Source organism: Patagioenas fasciata, chromosome 4 (genome assembly GCF_037038585.1).
Source record: "Patagioenas fasciata isolate bPatFas1 chromosome 4, bPatFas1.hap1, whole genome shotgun sequence".
NCBI classification, from domain to species: domain Eukaryota; kingdom Metazoa; phylum Chordata; class Aves; order Columbiformes; family Columbidae; genus Patagioenas; species Patagioenas fasciata.
Window position 1 is genome coordinate 56652147 of NC_092523.1, and position 20015 is coordinate 56672161.

At 43.3% G+C, this 20015-nt stretch overlaps 1 protein-coding gene across 6 annotated transcripts in view; it reads left to right on the forward strand.

Annotated features, from left to right (window-relative positions):
• The window catches only part of ARHGAP24 (Rho GTPase activating protein 24), a 204797-nt gene that overhangs the window by 138882 nt on the left and 45900 nt on the right, over positions 1–20015 (forward strand). The window lies entirely within an intron of this gene.

A 20015-nucleotide genomic window follows, 5' to 3' on the forward strand; every position in this document is an offset into this window, starting at 1 on the left:
AGCATTTCCGTTGTGTCCGTACTGGAAAAGCCTGGGTAGATGTCAGCATGTGCAAAGACTAATTCCCAGTGCTCCTTACAGAAGAGAAGTCTCGCTTAGGAGTTTCACAATTTTTAGATAGTAGAAATACAAATTATTTTTCTTTCTTGGAGAGAATAATTTCACTAAGTCGTACAACAAGGCAGGATTATTTGTGAGTGTATTTTTTTCCCATCAAAAAATGAATCACGAGACTGAGGGGAAAAAAACCCCGTTCTTCTCAAAATAAGATCAGAATTAGAACAAATCCAGGAGGTGTCAAATCTGTGCTGCAGCCATGCCAGCTGTATACTCACAGCTGTTACACGCTGCAGTGGCACAGAATTCTGGTAGTGTGGAAAGTTGTCAGCAAACAGCAACATTCATGTAAGTCTCTCACTGCATTCCCGTGTCACTTCAGCAGCGATTTCCAGTATGAGCAAAGAAATAAGTTTGTCTTGTTGCCTGTGACACAGGTCAGCATTGCAGTATTAATACAGGTCTAGGTGGCACTTGCTTTTCCCTTCAGCAGCTCAGCCTTATTCTCGGAGGCTTTTGGTTTGAGTTAGGAAGGAAGATGGGTTTATTGGTAGGAGGTAGTATGTAATTGGCCCTGGGGGACGGAGAGGATGAAGTCTGTTTCATTGAGAATGAAGTCCAACAGCAAACTCCAATTTCTGATGCTACCATCCAAACCGAGATTAGGGTTGAAGTGAAGGCAGAAGAAACATTGCAAAAATACCGAGCTTCTTGTGTCAGAGACTTCACAAAAATGGCTACTTCTTTTAATGTAAGCCTGCTATGAGAGATAATGCAGCAGAAATAGAGATGCTCAGATTTAAAATGAAGTGAAAAATAATTATAGGGTAAAGTGTTGTTATTGTAAACATACAGGGGAAATTATGTACTGCAATACATAAGTGCTCAAGGGTATTCTGAAATACAGCTCTGAGGAACATGCTAGCGGTATAATTAAAGAATGAAATTTGGATATATCGTGCTTGTCTCTCAGAGCTTGACCTGTGAAGTATCGGAAGGTTTATTTGGGGCACCTCTTTCTTACCGTGGTGTACCTTAGCTGTGAGCCCTTTTATCTGAGTAGAGCAGTTGATGAGCTGGGAGCTCTTAGAGAGGAAGCATGGGAGAAGAACCTGGAAGGAATGGGTGCATCTTTGTCACCTCTGTGCATGGGCTGGACCATTGGCCAGGAGAGCTCAGCTCTATTAGATGGAGGAGCTGCCCCAAAGCAGAGCTCCTGAGGGGAGCCTGGGCTGAGCTGCAAGTGCCAGGTGACTTTGCAGGGATTACAGATGTGGTATTTTGTATCATTTTAGCAAAATTTGCAAGCTGTGGGCAGGATGATATTAAAGGTAATACACCAATGATTGGTGGTAACCATTTAGACCTGGATAGAAAAAGCCTCTTTACTCTGTATTGAAGTTCCTTCTGTCCCTCCTGATTTTTAGTTTTCCTTCTGCTGGCTTTGGTATTGAACTGCATGTAAGCTTTTTTTTCTGTCCTCTTTGCTACTACCAAGCTGGAAGGAACCAGCTTCCCCTGTCTGTTCAGCCATCTGTGCTCATAAAGGACTTTGCTTCTAACCCAGATGCTGAGGAAAGCAGCTTTGCTCATGGGTCAGCCCCCTCAACACACTGGGTTCCTGGAACTTGCTGGGGTGACTCCTTTGGTATCTTATGCTGGAGCTGTCTTGTTTTCAGGGGCTGGGCTCGTACCAGCACATTCGAAGGCAGCAGCATCTCGCACCTGCCCTCTCGTCAGCGCTGTTGCTGTATCTGCATCGAGGTCACACCAAGTATGAGCTCTGCAAGGAGACCTGGATGGGCTGAGTCCAGTCTCTCTGAAGAAAGCAGGATTGCAACGGGTATAAAACAAACAAAACCAAAAAAACCCACAAAACCACCAACTGTGCGAGCACAGCTGACCCAAATGTCTGCCTTGCTGCCAGCACAGCTTTCTGCTATGTGTTGTTAGTGTAGCGTAATACAGTTGCAAGGTTTAGCTCACCAGTTCTGTTGGGAGCCAGAGGGATCTCCCCAAGGTAATTCTGTCTTAGGCTACCTGAAGATGTGGCCTAATTAATTTTGTAACTATTATGAGGTTCAGCTTAAATGTGTGTGGTATGAGGGGCAACGAATGTACTGCTTTGCTCAAGCGTTGCTCACTAAATATGCTTCCTTTTGTATTTATTAGGCGTTTAAAGCCTTACCATTATATAAACATGTCCACCAAATCCATTTGTTAATGGCTTAGAAATGTTAATGGCTCGTTTTTGTCATAACTTGATAGCACAATACAGCAAAAACAGTCAGGATCATTTAGGTTGGAAAAGACCCTTAGGGGATGCCTGGGACTAGGAAGGTCCTTCATAGCACCTGCATATTGTATTTTTCTGCTCCTTCTCCGGCACCTGGGGATTTGTATTCCTTAGTTCACGTTTGTTTGACTTTGAGCAGAGGTTTGTACTGATGAACTTGCTGTTCACTGTGGCTCTCCAGGAGAAACATGAACTTGATGAGCATCCTTGACCTTTCTGTCCTTGGCCATAAAAGTCTTTGCATTGTATGCGGCCGCATGCACGGCAGCTTGGTGTTTGCCTCTTTGAAACACGTCAGGGATTAACCTTTTGCAAAAGCAAACTGCAGGAAGTGAAGCCTGCCTGCTGGTGCAGGCTGCCTGCAGCCACCTCTCCTTACCGGGGTGGATGTTTGCCTCTGGCCTGGGACTCCGTTTGGTTTTCTGCAAATGAAAGCATCTGCTTTGCCCCAGTGAAAGGGCATTTTAATGAGGTTCTTGGAGACCTTCTGCACTTTCCTTTGAAATCTAAATTTACTTGGGCACAGAGATTATTTTGGAAGAGCAGGAGCAAGAAAATGGTGCCTTTGTTCTGAAGATTGAGAAAGCAGCCTGATGGTTGTGTTACAATGCCTGTGCCTTTAATTAATATTGACTGAGAGCGCTCAGAAGAGAATGGTTATATTATGTGCTGTGGCTTGAGGGGATGTTGAAATATAGGCAGGAGGTACTAGGTAGGTCTCAGTCAGGGCTGTCATTGCTGTTGTGTTTCTTGTTGGCTTTTAAATCCTTTTCCTGTTTGTTAGAAGAGCAATTCACAGCACAGCTTTCCTTGTGGAAGCTTGTTTTATTGTCCTAGGATCTGGTTTCCGCTCCCAGCTGTAGAACTTAGGGGAAATACAAGAGATGGAAGACTGCAAGAGTAACAAAGTGTAAACGAGTTGGAAATAAACATTTTGCAGTATGTTAAGTACTGTTTGTGGGCTAGGACACAGGTTCCCTGTGGTGGAGAGTGACAGACCCACTCTTGAGAAAATTAGGGAGTTGATGAGCAAGAGGGAGGAGAAACAAGGCAAGGAGAAGCTGTTACTGCCCAAAGGTGACTTGGGCAGGCAAGGGTGGATGATGAGGAAGAGAACCAAAAAAGGTCTTTGTGCTGAGATATTGCTCAGTGGCAGAAGCCAGGTGAAGGACTGGCCCTGCTGACTGGCAATGTGCACGGGAGCGAATGCGGTACAGTATGGGTAACATTTCAGACCATCTATTGCTTGTTTTCTGAATGTTTTTCCTGAATGCAATGATGGAATGTCATGGTTGAAAGGTACATGCAAGTGGGAGAAGCACTACCTCAGAAGTATCCTAGTAGAAGATTTCCAAGTAAAAGTCATCAGTTTGGAATATTAAGCAGTAGTTTGCATTTACTCATTTTCTACCTCTGCTATTTTGCATTTCTCTTCAGTTTGGCTGTTGAGTATACACTGAGATCAAAGTTGCGAGGGCAGAAATGTTTGTTTGCATTATTAACAAAAGATTTCAAATAATTGTGTGAGAACATTGAGAATTCAGATCAGCTTTCATGCTGACAGTTGGCTCCTTGCCCCAACTCAAGAAGCTGGGCTGTACTTTAGGGGTCTCAGCCCAGGCAGGAGGTACTGGCCCAGGGAACCAGCTGCCATCCCCCTTCTTGCTGCTGGGATTTTGTTAAATCCAACACCACCAACACATCTGCCTGGATCTGTGCAGTGACAGACCGAAGAAATTGGTCATTCTCTCTATACCTTATATTTAATTCCATGTATTAGATATTTAACTGCCTATCTTAATGGTTTGTTACTCAGAAATACAAAATGCCAGCTTGCTTGCAATATAATCAAAATACCGCAGCTGGCAGCCAGATCCCAGGTAACATGTTGCCATGGTATCAAACCGAACTGACAATGATCATTGTTGCCCACGGACAAGTTATCGGTGCGATAATGAATGTTTGGTGTTGACGCTCATTTACTCTGGTTGGTGAGACGGGTGTATGTGGAGGGGGGCAGTGAGGAGCCGAGCAGATGGCGGCTGGAGATGTTTGGTGCTGTAGGCCATTGCCTGCAACCCCACAGCCACTGCACGCAGGGTTTTGTTTTTCCAGATTAAATTTATGAGACTAGAAAGGGAGAAAAGCAGTTACCTGTTAACAAGTGCTTGAGTGCTGTGGTGAAAGAGGGATGGAAAACTTACTTGATATTTTTGGTTGACAGAAGCTATGCATGAAGTTGACTTGAATCCACCAAACAGGTCAGGTAAAAAATACAAATGGATTTTGTTTGATGTTTCCAACAAATAATAGGTTTAGACATTTTGAAGTCCCTTCCAATCCCCAACATTCTGTGATGCTGTGATTCTGTGTTTTTCTTTTTGAAAGAACCTTATTTTTTGCTTTTGAATTTAGCCAAATGGTGATTAAAATAGGACATGAAATGAACAAAACACTTTTATACTGGATTACCATATTTTATATTGATCTGAAATGAGCTTTTTCAGTTTTGTTTAACCAAGGAAGCCAAAAAGCTTGTCATTTTTAGTCAGTGAAATGACTTTTTGGTTTTCTTTGGCCAGCACTCCACAAACTCACTTATTCACATAGCTATAAATAAGGATATATTAATATTTACATATCTACACGTTTTGATTTATAGCAGCAGCAGTTAAAGAAAATAAATGCTTTCCTGGGCTATGGCAGACTATGAAAAATGTGCTCACATATGTGTCTTTTCCTTTCTTAATTGAGTTAAACCCATGACATAAAAATCCTAATTACACGAAAATGTGTATTGACTTTGGGCCACAGCCCATGACATATATTTAAAAAAAAAATAAAAAAAAAAAAAAAATATTTATTTGAGGATCAAAAGTGTTTGTTGAGAAAGATTTTAATAAGGAACAATAACAAAAGCAGAGGTCTCTCAGACTCCCTGGTGAGACAGAGCAAACTGACTCCCGAGTCGTGGGGTGAGTTAAGGAAATATTGACTTGCCAATCCTCAGTCTCTTCCCCAGGTTCAATCAGAAGCAGACTTGCTTGCTACAGCTGTGGATTTTTCCTGTCTGAACCACTGTTTTCTTGGCCATTCTCTCCTTGCTAGGCAAGTGTGTGTGTGAGACACAGCCTGAGGGACCAGAGACTGCATCTTCTCCTGAAGGCTTCCTTTTCTGGGAGCCTTTTTCTGTTACTTTTCCTTTTTTCTGTTGCTTTTCTGGGCAGGGTGTTGCATCAGTCTCTGGCTGTGTTTACCCTTCTGCCTCACAGCCTTGTTGAAGGAACCTGTTGCTTTTTACTGGCTGGCTGGACTTGAGGGTCATTTTATAAAAATGAAAACGTAATATTCTTGTGCTTCACAGGTCACATCTTTCCTGTGGAGAATTAATTCACAGAGCTTGGGGCAGGAGAGACGATGGGGGGAGGGAAGCCACACTTGTGCTGCTAAATGTCAGCAATAGAGCAGGGGGCTTTGCTTGTGATGGAGCCATTTGTTTTCTCTCTGATTCTTTGAGGGAAGCAGAGGTTTGTTTTTGACTGTCCTTCTGAAGCAGCAGCTGATATGACTTGATGAAAATGAAGTGGCAGTGTTTTGAGTATGGCACAGATATGATGTGTTCTTTTAATCTTTGTAGCCCTAGGGGGAATGAAAAGCAACAGGGGTGGGTATAAGTCTGCCTGGGCAGCATCAGGGCCAGGCAAAGGTTTCTGTCATTCAGAAATGGCTGTAGCTGCTGCTGATGCTTCCATCCCCTCCTGTTGCTCCAAGAGAGCCAGTGCTGATGGCATCTGCTCCGGTTTCGTCTTTGTGGGGCCATTAGCAACTTGGCATCTGCGAGCAGCTGCAGTCCTCACCTTCTCATAACCGGCTTTTACTGTCTTCCCATAGTTATAATGGCCTTTTGTGAAGGGGAGCACCACGTGGGCATTACAAAAAGTTGTAGCTGTGAGCCAGAGCTGTGCTGAGGTACGAGTTATCACCTTGAGTGCTGAGAGTTGAGTCTCGCGTTCCCTTCTCCTCCGTGGTGCTTGCAACACCAGCCTCGCAGCAAGCGTTACATGAAAAATAGCCTGGGCTCATGGGCACAAAGTCCCAATTCAGATCTTGGTGCCACCAAAGCATTTCTAGGGAAAGGGGCTCAACTGCCACGTTCTGGTCCCAAGCAATCGCTAATGAAAACGCTTCACTTGGGTAGTTACTGCATTTCTGTTGCTGTGGTTTTTGTCTGCCTCGATGCTCGCTTGTTGTCAGGGTTGCTACAGCTGTGCCAGTGTGAGGCCAGCTCCCCAGCAGCAATCATGAAAAGAAGCGGCTGCTTGTCCGCTCTCTTGTTAAAATATGCCGGGGGTGCCCAGCAACCTAGAAGGCCGGTGTTTTGTAAAAAAACCATAGCTGTAGTAGCCAGTTATTTGGCACCTCTCCATGCCTTTTCAGTATAGTAATTGCGGTTGTTAATATCTTTTGCAGGTGGCAAGAATAGAACTGCTGTTGTTTAGCAGCTTGTCAGAAGTAATCCCTGCATAAGGCATCCTTGGCTATCGAACCTGCTTTAGGGGTCCTTCTTCAGGAAGAAGGTCTCCAGCGAAGGCCCATCAGGTTGCAGGAAAAGGGCACTGCTGATGGCGGCAGCACTCTGCCTGCTTCCCTGGTGACTGGAGGTGTTGCCTTGGAGTGCCACCAAGAATACAAGGTGCCATTACAGCTGCTGGTTTTATGGAGAGATGGGAACAGCTGGTTCCTACAAAAGCTGTTGCCATAGCAGCTCTGTGTTTTAAGAAAGGCTTCTTAACAAAATCTAGGTATTTAATGTGTGCCAAAGGGTTAAATACAGTATAAAACAATCGATTTAAGAGCCAGCATAGCTTGGCCTGACATTAAACCACCAGCATAACTGCAATCGAGCTTCTGGGGCCAACTCTTCTTATCCGCACATCTCCACACACATCACATCAGCAGTATGTAGGTTTGTTGTGTTCAGAATTGCTTGTTGTAAGTTGACTTATCTACCTGTGCTAAAACAATGCCACAGGTTACTTTTCCCGCAGCCTAGGAGAGTGTGCGAGTCTGCACAGGTTTTCCATGACTAGGCAGGTTTTAGCCATAACAAGAATGATGCAACTAGACCAAGTTTAAGAATGGGCTGCCCGAGTCTGTGGAAATGATGGTACCAGAACTAGGGCTGAGAAAACCAAGGCAGAGGCTGGTTTGCAAGTTTTTGCTTTGCACATGTATGAAAGCACATACACACAAAGAAAGAAGGCTCAAGCTGCAAATGTCAGGCTGCAGCATGGTTAACTTCTTGACTATTTTTTCTAATGATATGTCAAGTCTAATATCTAATATCTGCCTAGAGGGAGAAGGAATTTCATTGTAAACTGTGTTTGCATTCTCTTCTTGCCGTATTATCACAGAAAACAGTAAAATGTCATTTGCTTGTATAAATATTTTATATTCTCATTCTCCATGCATACTGTCTAAACAAATAAAATTCCTTAGGATTGTAATAGCCTAATTTTGCAGAGGTCCTTCTGTGAATGTGTAATGAGAGGTTAAATAAGCAGGGAAGAGGGGAAACAAGAGATTTGTGACATGCTCACAGCTCTTGACATGAAGCACAAAATACACTCTCAGGACTGTAAATCCTGCTGGGACCTGTGTTGCATTTGGAGTCCAGGGGCTGGCTATAGTGCAGGGTTACATTTATACAGTCTTAAAGTTACATTCAGCCCTTTGAAGGCAATGGTGAGGCTGATGTGCCCCCCCCCCCCCCCCCCCCCGCCGTGATAATGAGTTTGACACCCCTGCCTTTTGAACTGTGTTCTTTCTACTAGAACCTAGTGTGGCAGTCATATGAATTACAACTAAGGTAAAATGTCTATTAATGTAAAGCCTGGAAGACAACTGCACCCAATTCATGTTGCCATCTCGGTGTGTTTTAACATGGCGCTTTAGGTGGACTGAAGAACTGGGACTGGGTCCAAAGGAGTGAGCTCTGAATGAGTGTAAGAGACAAGCTCCTTTTTAATAAATGATAGCCTAAATTCTGCTTTCTTCCCTTCAGAGCTGTGGATGTTAGTGCTGTCCTCATAGCTGGTTCCCTGCTGCCCTCTAGGAATTTTTATAATGAAATATTGTCAACAATACCTCTATACCTATATCCCAAGCTGTGGATTCCTTTATTAATGTTCAGTCATAACATTATTGAAAATACTTCGGATTTCTACAGGGACTGCTGAATTATCATATCCTATTTTTGTAAGACCTCCAGGAGCTCTGCAAAGCCTGTCTGCTACTGCTGAGTTCTTTAAGGTATTGGCAAAGAAAGCAGAAAGTTACTTGTAATTTAAATAAAGATAATTAAATCAGCCTTTCATTTGGGCTTACACTTACCTGTCAGCAAAAGAGAGGTTGTAGCATTGAACACCACTCAGTTTCAGATTTCCAGTAGAGAAATGGTACGCAGCGAATCTACTAGAAATGTAATTTCTATCATTAGAAAGGTTTTCTACACTAAATAGCCCTTAGGAGGGTATTTAGCATACCTGCTCCACATGTTACAATGGGAGGTAGGTTCAAAGCAAATCCCAAACTGTGAAGAAAGTTTTACTGCAAACTGGCAATTTGTAACCCTGACAATTGGAATCAATAGTGATGCCTCATTATCATTTCTTTTACATCTCTCCTCATAGCAAAGAATAATACAACATGGTGTGGGATCTGGCCCCTGTTATGAAAACAGTGGATTAAGTGATTGTCTGTGGTTAATGAATGCAGCTTGGTTAGCTAGGCTTAGTTCAGAGATAAAGGCAATGAAAATGTCATACCCTGGACAATGGACTATCCCGAAAGATCGTTTTTAAAGGCTTGAAATTTTTTGTTTAAATGAATAAATGTTTGAGTGTGTTTCAGGATAGATATTCAATTGGTTATTTAAAAAAATATATTTTCATTAACATTTAGCAACTGGCAGGAATGCCCCCATACACACTTCTGTTGGGTTGACGTGTCATTTAAAAGCGCAGAGCATCCCAGGTAAGAATGACTGCCCAGGCGGATGGAGTTTTTGCAGTGGAGAGCTGAGAGATGGGTCAGTTGCCTGGTTTCCAGTGCATGTTTTCTGGACTCTTGCACTGGAATAAGCTCAGCAATGGGCAGGTGCTTCACGGGGGTGAGGATTTTCAGGAGCAGCTCCTGAGGCGCTGGGTGCCTGAAGGGTCACTGCACGCACTGGCTGCCGGCTCGCTGGGGCTGCTGGATTTGTCAGTTCCGCAGAGAAATTAAAACAGGATTCTCTGATTGCTGTGTTGAAATGGTGTAACAGAAGAATATCTGTCCTTCTGCACCATTCTTAGCTGTGTCACAGTGTTCAGTGGGCTGGGTTGTTTTTTTTTTTTTCTGAATAGTTTCTCTGATAAAGTTTATTTGAAGGCCTAACTAATTAGATAGTAAAATTCATTTTTATAGTTGTGATTAAAAAAATCAATTCATCTTTTATGAAGGCCATATGAGAAAGACTGCAGTGTTTTCTGTAAAACTGAAAGGTTTCTGGAGTAATGTTTCTGGCTCAAATATATTCAGTTGTGCATTCTGTCATGACGTCATTACCACTGGTATCAACAGGTGTCTGAGGAAAAAAAGCAGGAGGGAGATTTACATTTTTATTGTTAGTTAAAAGATTAGCTTCCAGAAGCCTGCTGCTAATCTGTTTGGACTAGTTTAATCCTGTTGTTCTCAGTGGAAATATTCCCAATTTGCACCTTGTTTTGGGGTAGAATTGGCAGTTTGCTTTTTGTGCAGTACCATAATACAGCTGTCACAGTATGCGATGCAGAAAAATTGTTGATACAGACTCATGTTCTTCAATTTATATGTTATAATCAATGAAACAGTGATGTCTAGGGTGAAAAAGGCAGCTTAAAATCAAGGCTGGTAGAAGCTACTAGAAATCCCTGTGGTGAAATTAGGGATTTAATTTGCTAAAGACTGATTTAAATGATGGAAAATATTATCACCTACCCAGAGTTGGTTAAACACATGATGGATATATATTTATTGCTGTTAACGGATGTCCCTGGAAGCTGTTGTCTTGTATATGAGTTCTGTCAGCTGCTGCAGTCTGGCACAGAGGTTGTTAGGGGGTTTGTTTGTTGAGGAGCAGATCAATCCCCAGCACCTTTCTGAGCAGCTGGGCCAAGTTCTGTGCAGGTCTGGGACAGAGGGAGGAGCAGCCTGGGCAGAGCACAGCATGGGCAACTGCTTGGGGTGGGTCTCCACAGCCATCGACCTCACTGTGCTGCTAAGGTTGGTGCCCCACTGGTTATGGGGATCCTTTCTATAGAATACTTTGGGATTTTCTTCCCTGACTCCCTCCTACTGCAGTCTCTGGTTCCTGTGGCAGTGGATAGGTTTGGATGCATGTCTGCTGTAACTGCAGTTCTGTCTGTCTCTTTTATTTCTTGAAATAACACCAGCACACAGCATTTCACACAGCTCAGCGATTCTCAACCCAGAGAGGTTCTCTGGGCCCAGCTTTCTATTCCACAGGCTCCATGTGCTAACGCTGATTGCCACCCACCCTTTGTGTTTGAGGTGTGTGGATGGTCCTACACGTCTCATAAATGATCAGGGATTTTGCAAACCTCAGGTGCCTGCCCCCTGTGCCCTACCACTGCTGTGTTTGTCATGTTTGTGCTTTCAGGGGGAAGCAAGGACCATTTTCTAGGTCTGGTTAAGAGCAAAGCAGCAAATCTCTGCTCATTGCTGCTAGGCAGGACAGCCTGACAGGGTCCTCAAGTGTGTCCCTCAGAAAGCACTGGGGTCTAAATGCCATTTATTCCCAGTGCAGAGGGAGGCAAACACTTATCTTTTTGTGGCTGATACCTGAGGCTTTTGTTCTCACAGAAAAAGCTAATTCTGCTTCCAGTTGTTTTCCTCCTGTGGTGTAGCTGGTGCCAAGGAGGAGATGAGGCAGCAGACACAGGGCTTGGGCCCTGCTGATGTGGGAGCATCAGCCTTCCTGGTGAGGCTTGATCCTGAAGCTGAAAGTTAGACAGAAGATCTCAGTGGGTGCCTGAGCTTGAAATGCCTCCACTGGAAACAGCAAGCGTTCAGCAGGCTCAGGGAAACACAGAGAACTGCTAAGTCAGTTCTTGGGGTGATTTGCTGTGATTTTTTTATGACTCTATCATTGCATTTATTTCTATGGTGGAAAAGTTATGCTTTGGGTTTACTTGGGGTTTCTGTTGTTGGTTGGGATTTTTTTCCAATTTTTATGAATCAAATGCTTAATTTTAATTTCAAGTACTGACTGTGTATTATGTATTTCCAGTATTTCAAGCAGAGGATTTAGGTTGAGGACAGCTTCATGACTGCATGCAATATACAGTCCATTCAGTGAGCAGATTTTCCAGATCAATAACCATCATATGTGCCTTGAAAAATAGTGTGTCAGTAAATCTCTGTTGTGGTAGGCCAGTGGGAAGTCTGTGCTTACTCAATAGAGCTGAATTCTGCTTGTCCCTGTAACCTCACAGGCGACTGATGGAGCTTACCTTGATCCAGCATTGAGGTAGCCTATTACTTTCTAAGTCATCACAAGCGCCAAAAAAGTCACAGAAGCCTTTTAATTAAATAGTTCTGATTATCTTTGACCATTTGCAGACCACATGATAGAAAAAGCTATTGGCATTGTGTGGAACAATAGATAAAGGTCTCGCCATCAGCCTGTATTGCAGATCTCCAAGGCAGACTCCTTGTTTTTCTAAAACACTGAACTTTTAGTGATGCCAGTGGGGGGAAAGTTGCAGGGTGTGCAACAGTGTGTTTAGCATGCAGGCTGCAGGAAGGAGAGCGTCTTTCTTGGATAAATGTACCCAGATGTCATAACCTGATGTATAGGATGGTGGTATACTTGCTATTCGTTAATTATGGTTTCCAAATACATCGTAGTCCGAAATTTTATTAATATAATTTTCCGTGTTTTGATGAGTCTCATAAATTTCTTATAAAGTGTAGCTTCCAGGTCCTGGCCTTCACTGATGAACAAATACATTACTGGTTCCCGGAACCTGGCCATGAGACTGAGCAATTTCTCCTCTACCTCTGCCAAAACCAGATTTCTGAATGTTACTTCTTTGTGGAGTCCATGGTTGGGATCAGCAACTCCTTTACCCTTAAATTAACAGCTCAAGCAGTAAATACAGAGGAAGTGGGTTGGGGTATAGGGAACATGTTTGGCTCATTTATTTGTTTATTAAAGAAGGCCTCTCTACATTTGCCCAGGCTAGGAAATGCAAGGTTTTCTTTCAGAACTTGAGCCAGTACACGCGTTCTTCCTCCCTTCCTTAAATGCAGCCTGGGAACAGTTTCAGCGTGGTTTGTTCTCAAAGATTTGCTTTTTAAAAATGGTTGGCCACTGCAAATCCCATGGTCTCCCTCAATTTGCTCCTTTTCACAGTAGGGTTTTCGACTTCAGAGGAAGTTTGTTACATACCTGATACTGCACATGTTGGACTAACTTACATGGATAGCATTTCATTCCTTTTAAAAAAGCAAATGCACACACAAATAGAATACCCAGCAAAGGTATTTTAGATGACAGCTGTGTTTCAATTCCCAGACCTGCATCTTAACCCTAAAATGAAGTACCCCATTTCACTCATCTAGCAGAACTACTTCACCTCACCCTCTTACCACAAAGGAACTGGATTTGACCTGAACAGTTTGTTATGCAAATGACATGAACACCCCAGTTTGTTTTCTAACCTTGTATATTAGAGAGGATTAGCAGTTTAACACAAGCATAATCTAGCAGTGTATCTCTTTTCTAATGGAGTTACATATTGGTAGCCCAGTACTGGAATCGGTCTCCCCACTTTACCTTCCATTGTGGTTCCTGCACCTCCATGCACACAGCAGAAACCTGATTTCACCCTTGAGAATACCTTCAAACACTCCATCCTTCCTCAGCCGTGTCCAAGCAATAATTAGGTTTTCAGGGTTAACGATAACTTTAGAAATAATCTATACACAAGGATGCTGAATTTTAAGGCTGGAATGGCAGGTGACCTAGACCCTACTGAGAGGACAGTGTCCAGGCAGCTGACTCTGAGGACCCAGCCACCTCCTTTCATAAAGACTGTTCTGAATTTACTCTCGTGGATTTACTCCTGGGTTGGTTATTTGTATGCAGGCAGGATTTTCCTCTGCTTAGTGAGGGTTCTTCTTTCTCGCCATGTTAAGTGTCCTTTCAGCTAATCAGATACCCATGCTGGGAATGAGATAAGACGTAATTTTGCTTTGACTGCTTCCAAGGTCAGAGCTGTTGTTTGCACAGCTTTGAGCAGATTTGGTAGGCTGCTGATATCCTTGGCTGTCGTCTTTTGATGGTGAGCCTCCTTCACCCTTGCGGGGAGGAGAGGTGGACTGCGGAGAAACACATGTTTTGCAAGAAACTCCGGGTGAATTCTGTGGATATCAGAGCAAAAAGCTATAGAGCTGACTGGAAGGTTGCTGGTGGCCTGAGCTACAGGCAGCACACAGTATTAATGCATTTTGAGTGGCATTTCGCTGTTGCCACTGCTGAAACAGTCTGGGTCTCTGTGAGAACCACACAAGTGGATTTGACAAGAGCAAGAGGCAAGGTGTGTACAAAGCTTCTTAAATACTGATAGAGAGCTGTTGCTGTCTCTGGGAGAGAATGGACATGCTGTCTGGGAGGCTCAATTTTGTTTGTTTGTCCCAGAGAAATTTAGTTTGTTTTGCAAGCAAACTCTTGTTCTGTAGGTCTTAGTGAGGCAGCTTGAAGCTGCCTCAATAAGCTTAGAGCCTTGTTTCAAAGCTTAGCAAAAGAAAATAAATGGATGTGCTTGTTGAGCACGTCAGTGTCACAGCTGTCTCACACTAGCAGACACTAAAATGGAAGTTTTTGTGCACTATGCATACAAGTCCAGCCTTTGGATAACTGTTTAGGTACTTGGGGCCCATGCAGGATGGGTAAGGAGTAATGAAACAGTGGGACCCCCTGGTTAAAGGGACTGGAGTTGATGCTGTTTGTCCAAAATACAGAGAAAAGAGCAGCTGGAGTAGGGTGTCTTAGATGATGATTATACCCACTGTTTGCTTTCCATCTGTGCCTCATTAGAGTATAACCATTTTCTATTGCCCTATTTACCAAATTCATCCAACATCTCATTACTTCAGAAAGGGATTACTGTAAAGAGCTCTGCATGGTGCTACATCTTACGACCACTCATAAATGGCATTATACCTTTTACAGTTAGGGCAGCAGTTACCTGGTGAGTGGATCTCCTCCTGTGCCGGTGTGTCTTATGGAGCTATATGGGAGGTCTCCATGCTGCTGCTGAGGAGGGGATTGCCTGGAGGAGACACTCCGCTCCAGATGGAGCACAGCTGGGCTGTGTGGATCTGTTGCACAAGGTGTGTGTTTTTTATCGTGTGGTGGGAGGATGAGTGAAGCTATTCCACGTGTGCTGCAGTTGATTGTTAGGTTTCAACATGCCTATTGCGAAAGGCTGGATTTACAGGGTACATGAATTACAGCAAGTGTTGCGGCAAAGCCAGTTGTTCAGTGTTGGCTGGCTGTTCACGTGAGCACATACATGTAAGCAGAGTGCTGATCAGAGTCATCCTATGGGCCAGGTTTGCTAAATGGGGAATCCCAGGTGCTTTAGATGCCTGGAGCCTGAGAAAGAGCCCAGGCACCACTGTCACCCTCCCCTCCCTTGGCTTTTCTGGCATGCGTGTGTCCTTGTCCAGTGGCGACTCCTCAGAGCTGAAACTTGCACCCATTATCCCATCTCCAGAGGTCATTCCTGAGATCCTATCTGAGACAAACACAGCCCTTTGTGGGCTCTGTCCACAGGTGATAGCCTTGCTGTTTATGGGTTCCTTCTTCAGACTTGTGAGGTCAGGAGCAGTAAACACATTAAAACAAAAAAAGAAGAGTGGCTAGACTTTGTGTGAAGTTACTAAGCACACAGTTGTGTTTACTTAGGGATAAAACACAAGAGATTAGAAATCCCCTGAAATCAGTAGCATTCCTAAATGTATTGGTTTTGTGTTTGGTCTGTCCTTCTCCTACAAATTCTCTGCACATCAGAGCCTGGGATGACAGGTGGGCAGATGCTCAGGGGGCACCTCTGGCAGAGGTGAGAGCTGCTTGTTGCTCTCTGAGGCCACGTGCCTGCAGGCACCACTTTCCCTCTGGCCTGAAGATTTGTTCCTACATCTCTCTGTGACCACTCCTGAAACCTTCCTTTGTCGCTCCTTTTTGTCATAAGGATGTAGCTTCTCCTTCCTCTTTATTTTTGCACGTTCCCTCTTCACAAGGGTGAAAAATACTTTCTTGCTCGAGCAAACATGTAGTCCAAGGAAGTTCCCAAAGAAGCAACAGCTGCTGAATGTAATGACTCACATAATGAATGTAATAGCTCATGATCATTTCTGGTCTGGTATGGATGGGTTCCAGTCCTAGTAGTCTCAGGTAGATACACAAATAGAGGCATTTGATGAGAAAACAGCTTTCAAACTAGCTATTCATATTCCCAGACAGATTTCAGAAAGTCCACCAACAGATTTCACAGGTCATCACTGTGAGTATATATGGTGTTTGACCTACTCCTGAGAGGTAAAACAAGGCAGGATGATGGATAAAAGAACAGGATGAAGGATCAGGGCAATGTGGCTTCAGACACTGAAGCACACAGAAAAAGCAGGGATTAAATAAAGAGTTAAAAGGGAGGTGAAATGAGAGCTTGATTACATTTGGCTGCCACTAGATTAACAGTGTTTGATTAGTTGTAGCTGTTTTCTTAGTTCTTTATTGAAGAGTTAATTGGTCAGACTTTTTTTAAACTTCAATTTGCAAACGGAACTGCAGCAAATTCGTTGCTATTTCATGAATATTTTGTCATCTTCTTTCTCACTGTGTATGTAAATGCTGAATTAAAACAAGTTTGAGCACCTGTGCTTTATTTTCTCAAGATCCAGCATTCCTTGGCAGTGGCTTAGGACTGATTTTGTGCTGTAAACTGAGTCAGCCCTTCGCTTGCATCAGAGAATTGCAGACAAGGCCAGAGCCATGTGCCAGCCAGTATTAAAACTGAGACTACTGAACTGTGCTGGGGTAGAGGCTTGACAGTTCCAGGGGAGAGCCCCGTACTTACTGTTTTTCTGAGCTCTGCGTCAGCCTGGCTTGTGTAGCCAGATCACCAAAGGAACCTTCTCATGACTGGTCACTTGATGTCTATGGAAGAAAAAAGTGCCCTTGGTAATATGTATTTTCCAACAGGTTGTTCAGATTCAGAAATAACTATTTTGTGTTTTAGCTGAAAAGCTCTTCTAAACATGGCAATATTGTCCTGCATTTTAGCTCTCTAAGAGTTCAGTTTTTCATGCGGACTTGGGCTTCAAGACCACCATGCAGTAGGAGACATTTGCTTATTTTCTTTGCTTTGGAAGCCTCAAGTTTTGGTGCAGTAGCAGCCTAGATGGGTCTGTTGGAACATCACCCCACAAACAGGGCTCCATTCCTATCCACCCATTCTTGTGTAAATAATACACCTTCTGTTTTATCACTGTATGGTGGAGCAGAGCTCTTGGACCTCATGCCTGAGTCTCCATGAGAAGCGGTTAATGAAAGAATTAACCTTTTTCAGTGGCCCCACCTCTGTGGCAATAAACCTGTCTCCCAGCCCTGGGGGTTTGATGTATATTTTATTATAGTACAGTCATGGAAGTTGCCCTAGAAGGCTGAGAGCAGAGACCTGTGAGCTTCATTACATGGCTAAGGAATATGTGGTTTTAGGGAGAAAAGCTAAATCTTTTTAGCAGTCCTGAATGGTAGACTCTGCTATTAGCTTTTTAAATTGCAATCTTGGTGTGTTTGTGTCCGCAAGAGTTATTTAAGGGAATCTTGTGAGAATTATGCTTACATGGTAAGAATGCAGAGTGACATTTAGCTTAATAAGTGTTTCATTACCTCTAGATTTGTTTACTATTCTAATTGTATCATTATATTTCCACCATCGTTTTGAATTAACCTGTACTCTCCCCTCAGATCCTGCTGCCTTTTTCATTTTCTCTTTCACGCATGTTTTCTAATTTATAATTATTTTATCAGCATCTAAACAGTGTTTCATATCACAGTAATGAGCAGAGTAAGGTACGAGACATTTGAGTAACTGAAGCTCAGGAAAATGGCACGACTTCTCTGGGATTCCAGGGTAAGTCAGTGGCAAAGAACAACTCCCGGCTGGCACATGAGCTACGTGACTTTGGAAAACAAGAGGTTGTTCTCCCTCTTCTCCTGTGCCCGACTGTTGGAAAATTTACGTGGAGATTCTGGGATATGAAGTGTAATTACTGCAGTAACTGGTTAGTAAAGGATCAGCCCAGTGGATACGTGGGCCTTCAGGACTGTGTTTATCCATTAGCATACTCTCAGCTGGAACAGAAGTTATTTCTGTACTAGTCCAGTCCCTTAAGAAGGAAGGCTTGCACGTTACTGCTTCCAGTTGCCTTTCAAAGCACTACTAGTTAATCCTTCATTAGAGGAGAAATCAAGTTCTTTTGTGTAAATGAAGTTCATTTACTTTGCATATACCAGTTATAGAACAAATGAATTTGAATATCAAACAGGCCATTTCTCCCCCCCAGAGCACTCTATCCAAGGGCTAAAACCTAATTCTCTAGGAGTGATTCTGCATAAACTGAGTCTGGTCAGAGCCTGGAGTGAGAGAGAGAGAGAACTTGAGACAGAAACTCCATGCCACAGCAGGGCAGCACAGCACTTCTCACTATACGTGAAAGACTTTTTCTTAGGTGGTGACCCTGAAGTGTCATGTAGGTTTACCCAGGTGGGATTGGACTTGGCTCACCCAGGCCACAGCCAGCACAGATCCCTGTGCAGCCTGCTTCTTGAATCATGTGCTCTGCTTCCCAGGTATGGATTTGAGCCTGGTTTAGTTGTTTCCTCCTATTGCCAGGTCACTTCTTTCTCCATCTGTGGGTACTATAGCAGCTCCTGATGGATAAGATGCAGGATAACATGGCTTCTTGTCTTTTTAGCAGGGTGTCCTTTGGTTGTTCAGCTCACTTCTCATGCTGTTAACTTTGAATAAGTCTTTTGTGCTGAGTAAAACCCCAGCTACTTGACAGTCACGCATTATTCTCTCCGCTTCAGGGCTGTGTAGTCACAGAGTAATTTGTAATGCTGGGCATCAGCTGACATATTTAATATATAAGGAACATGGTGATATTAACTGGATATTGACCACCTGTCTGTGCTAAGAAGATCACTTCTACAGGTCCGCAAAAATCAAGTTTCAGTCTCTTTCGCTGTTTAGTTAGTCATAAGTAATCTGATTATTTCTTTGTGAGATTTTACTACAGAACGAAGAGTTAGTGCATAGTTCTTCTGGGAGTATTTGTGCTCACAACTTGAAAATGTAGCCTGTGTGATAAAACTCTGTTCCTGCTCACCTTGCTATCCATAAATATTTTCACAGTAGAACACTCGTAGAAGGAAACATAGAGAACGCAGTTCTAGTGCATTTGTTTAAAATACCTGAACGTTCCAAGTGACTTTTGATTCAATTTATTTTCTTGAGAGATATTTTCTTGAAAGTGATGGGGGACATGTGTTTGCAAAGGAAATGTATGATAGATTTTTTTTTTTCCTGTAAATCTTTGAACACATTTACCTTTTTAGGTGTTTTTATTATTTAATTCATAATTTAAAGATGATATATATCTGACTGTAGAGGTGTTTTGAAGATGAATTCTTTGAAAGGAAGTGAAAATTGCACTGCAAGTGCAAGATGTGGTTGGGTCTCATCTAAGTATTTGTATTGTCTCTTTTCCGTTTTTTTGTTTTGGAAACCTAAGCAGCCACTAGTAGGTAGGAAGGCCCCTGTCCTGCTGCATCTCCCGGCGCTGGCCTAGCAGCCCTTCAGAGTGAAGAGACTGGTTGCAGAGAGCAAGATCACTTACCCTAAGGCTGTTGTACTACCTGCCATTGCTGGCTTTGGGTTGGGGAGGAAACTTACAGTTTAGCACTGCGTGAACACATCAAACACTGCCAAATTGAATGTTTCTTTTTGGAGAGAAAACTGCAAGGGCAGAAATTATTTCAAACTGGGGGCTCATTGGGTTGTGTCTGATAGACTGACCACAGTATCCAGTGAAGTCTGAGGCACGTGAGAGAAGTGACTCAGCTTTCATCATGGTAGAATGCTTTTCTTTGTCTGGCAGCCGCTGGCTATACCATGAAAGACTGGGAGAAATAATTTTAAAGTGCGTTGTTAGCCTTACCTGGTATATCTTCTTAGCTTGCCTTGGGGGTGCAGCAGTGCTCCTAAATTGTTTGTGTCACTTGAAACCAACCTGCTCTTAAAGGCAGCCTCCCCTGTCCCCATGGTGAGTGCTTTGGCACACTGCAGAAGGGCTCAGCACTTTGGTTGGGTGAACACCAGATACTTGGTGTCCCTGTGGGAAAACTTAATTTCTAGAAATCAGTGGGAAATCTTACAAGAGCCTGCTCACTCACGAGCTTTCTGATACGTGGTAATATAAGCTGTGCCAATGATGCTGAGAGTCTTTCTGAGATAACCACTTTTCCAAAATATTCCTCAGGTTT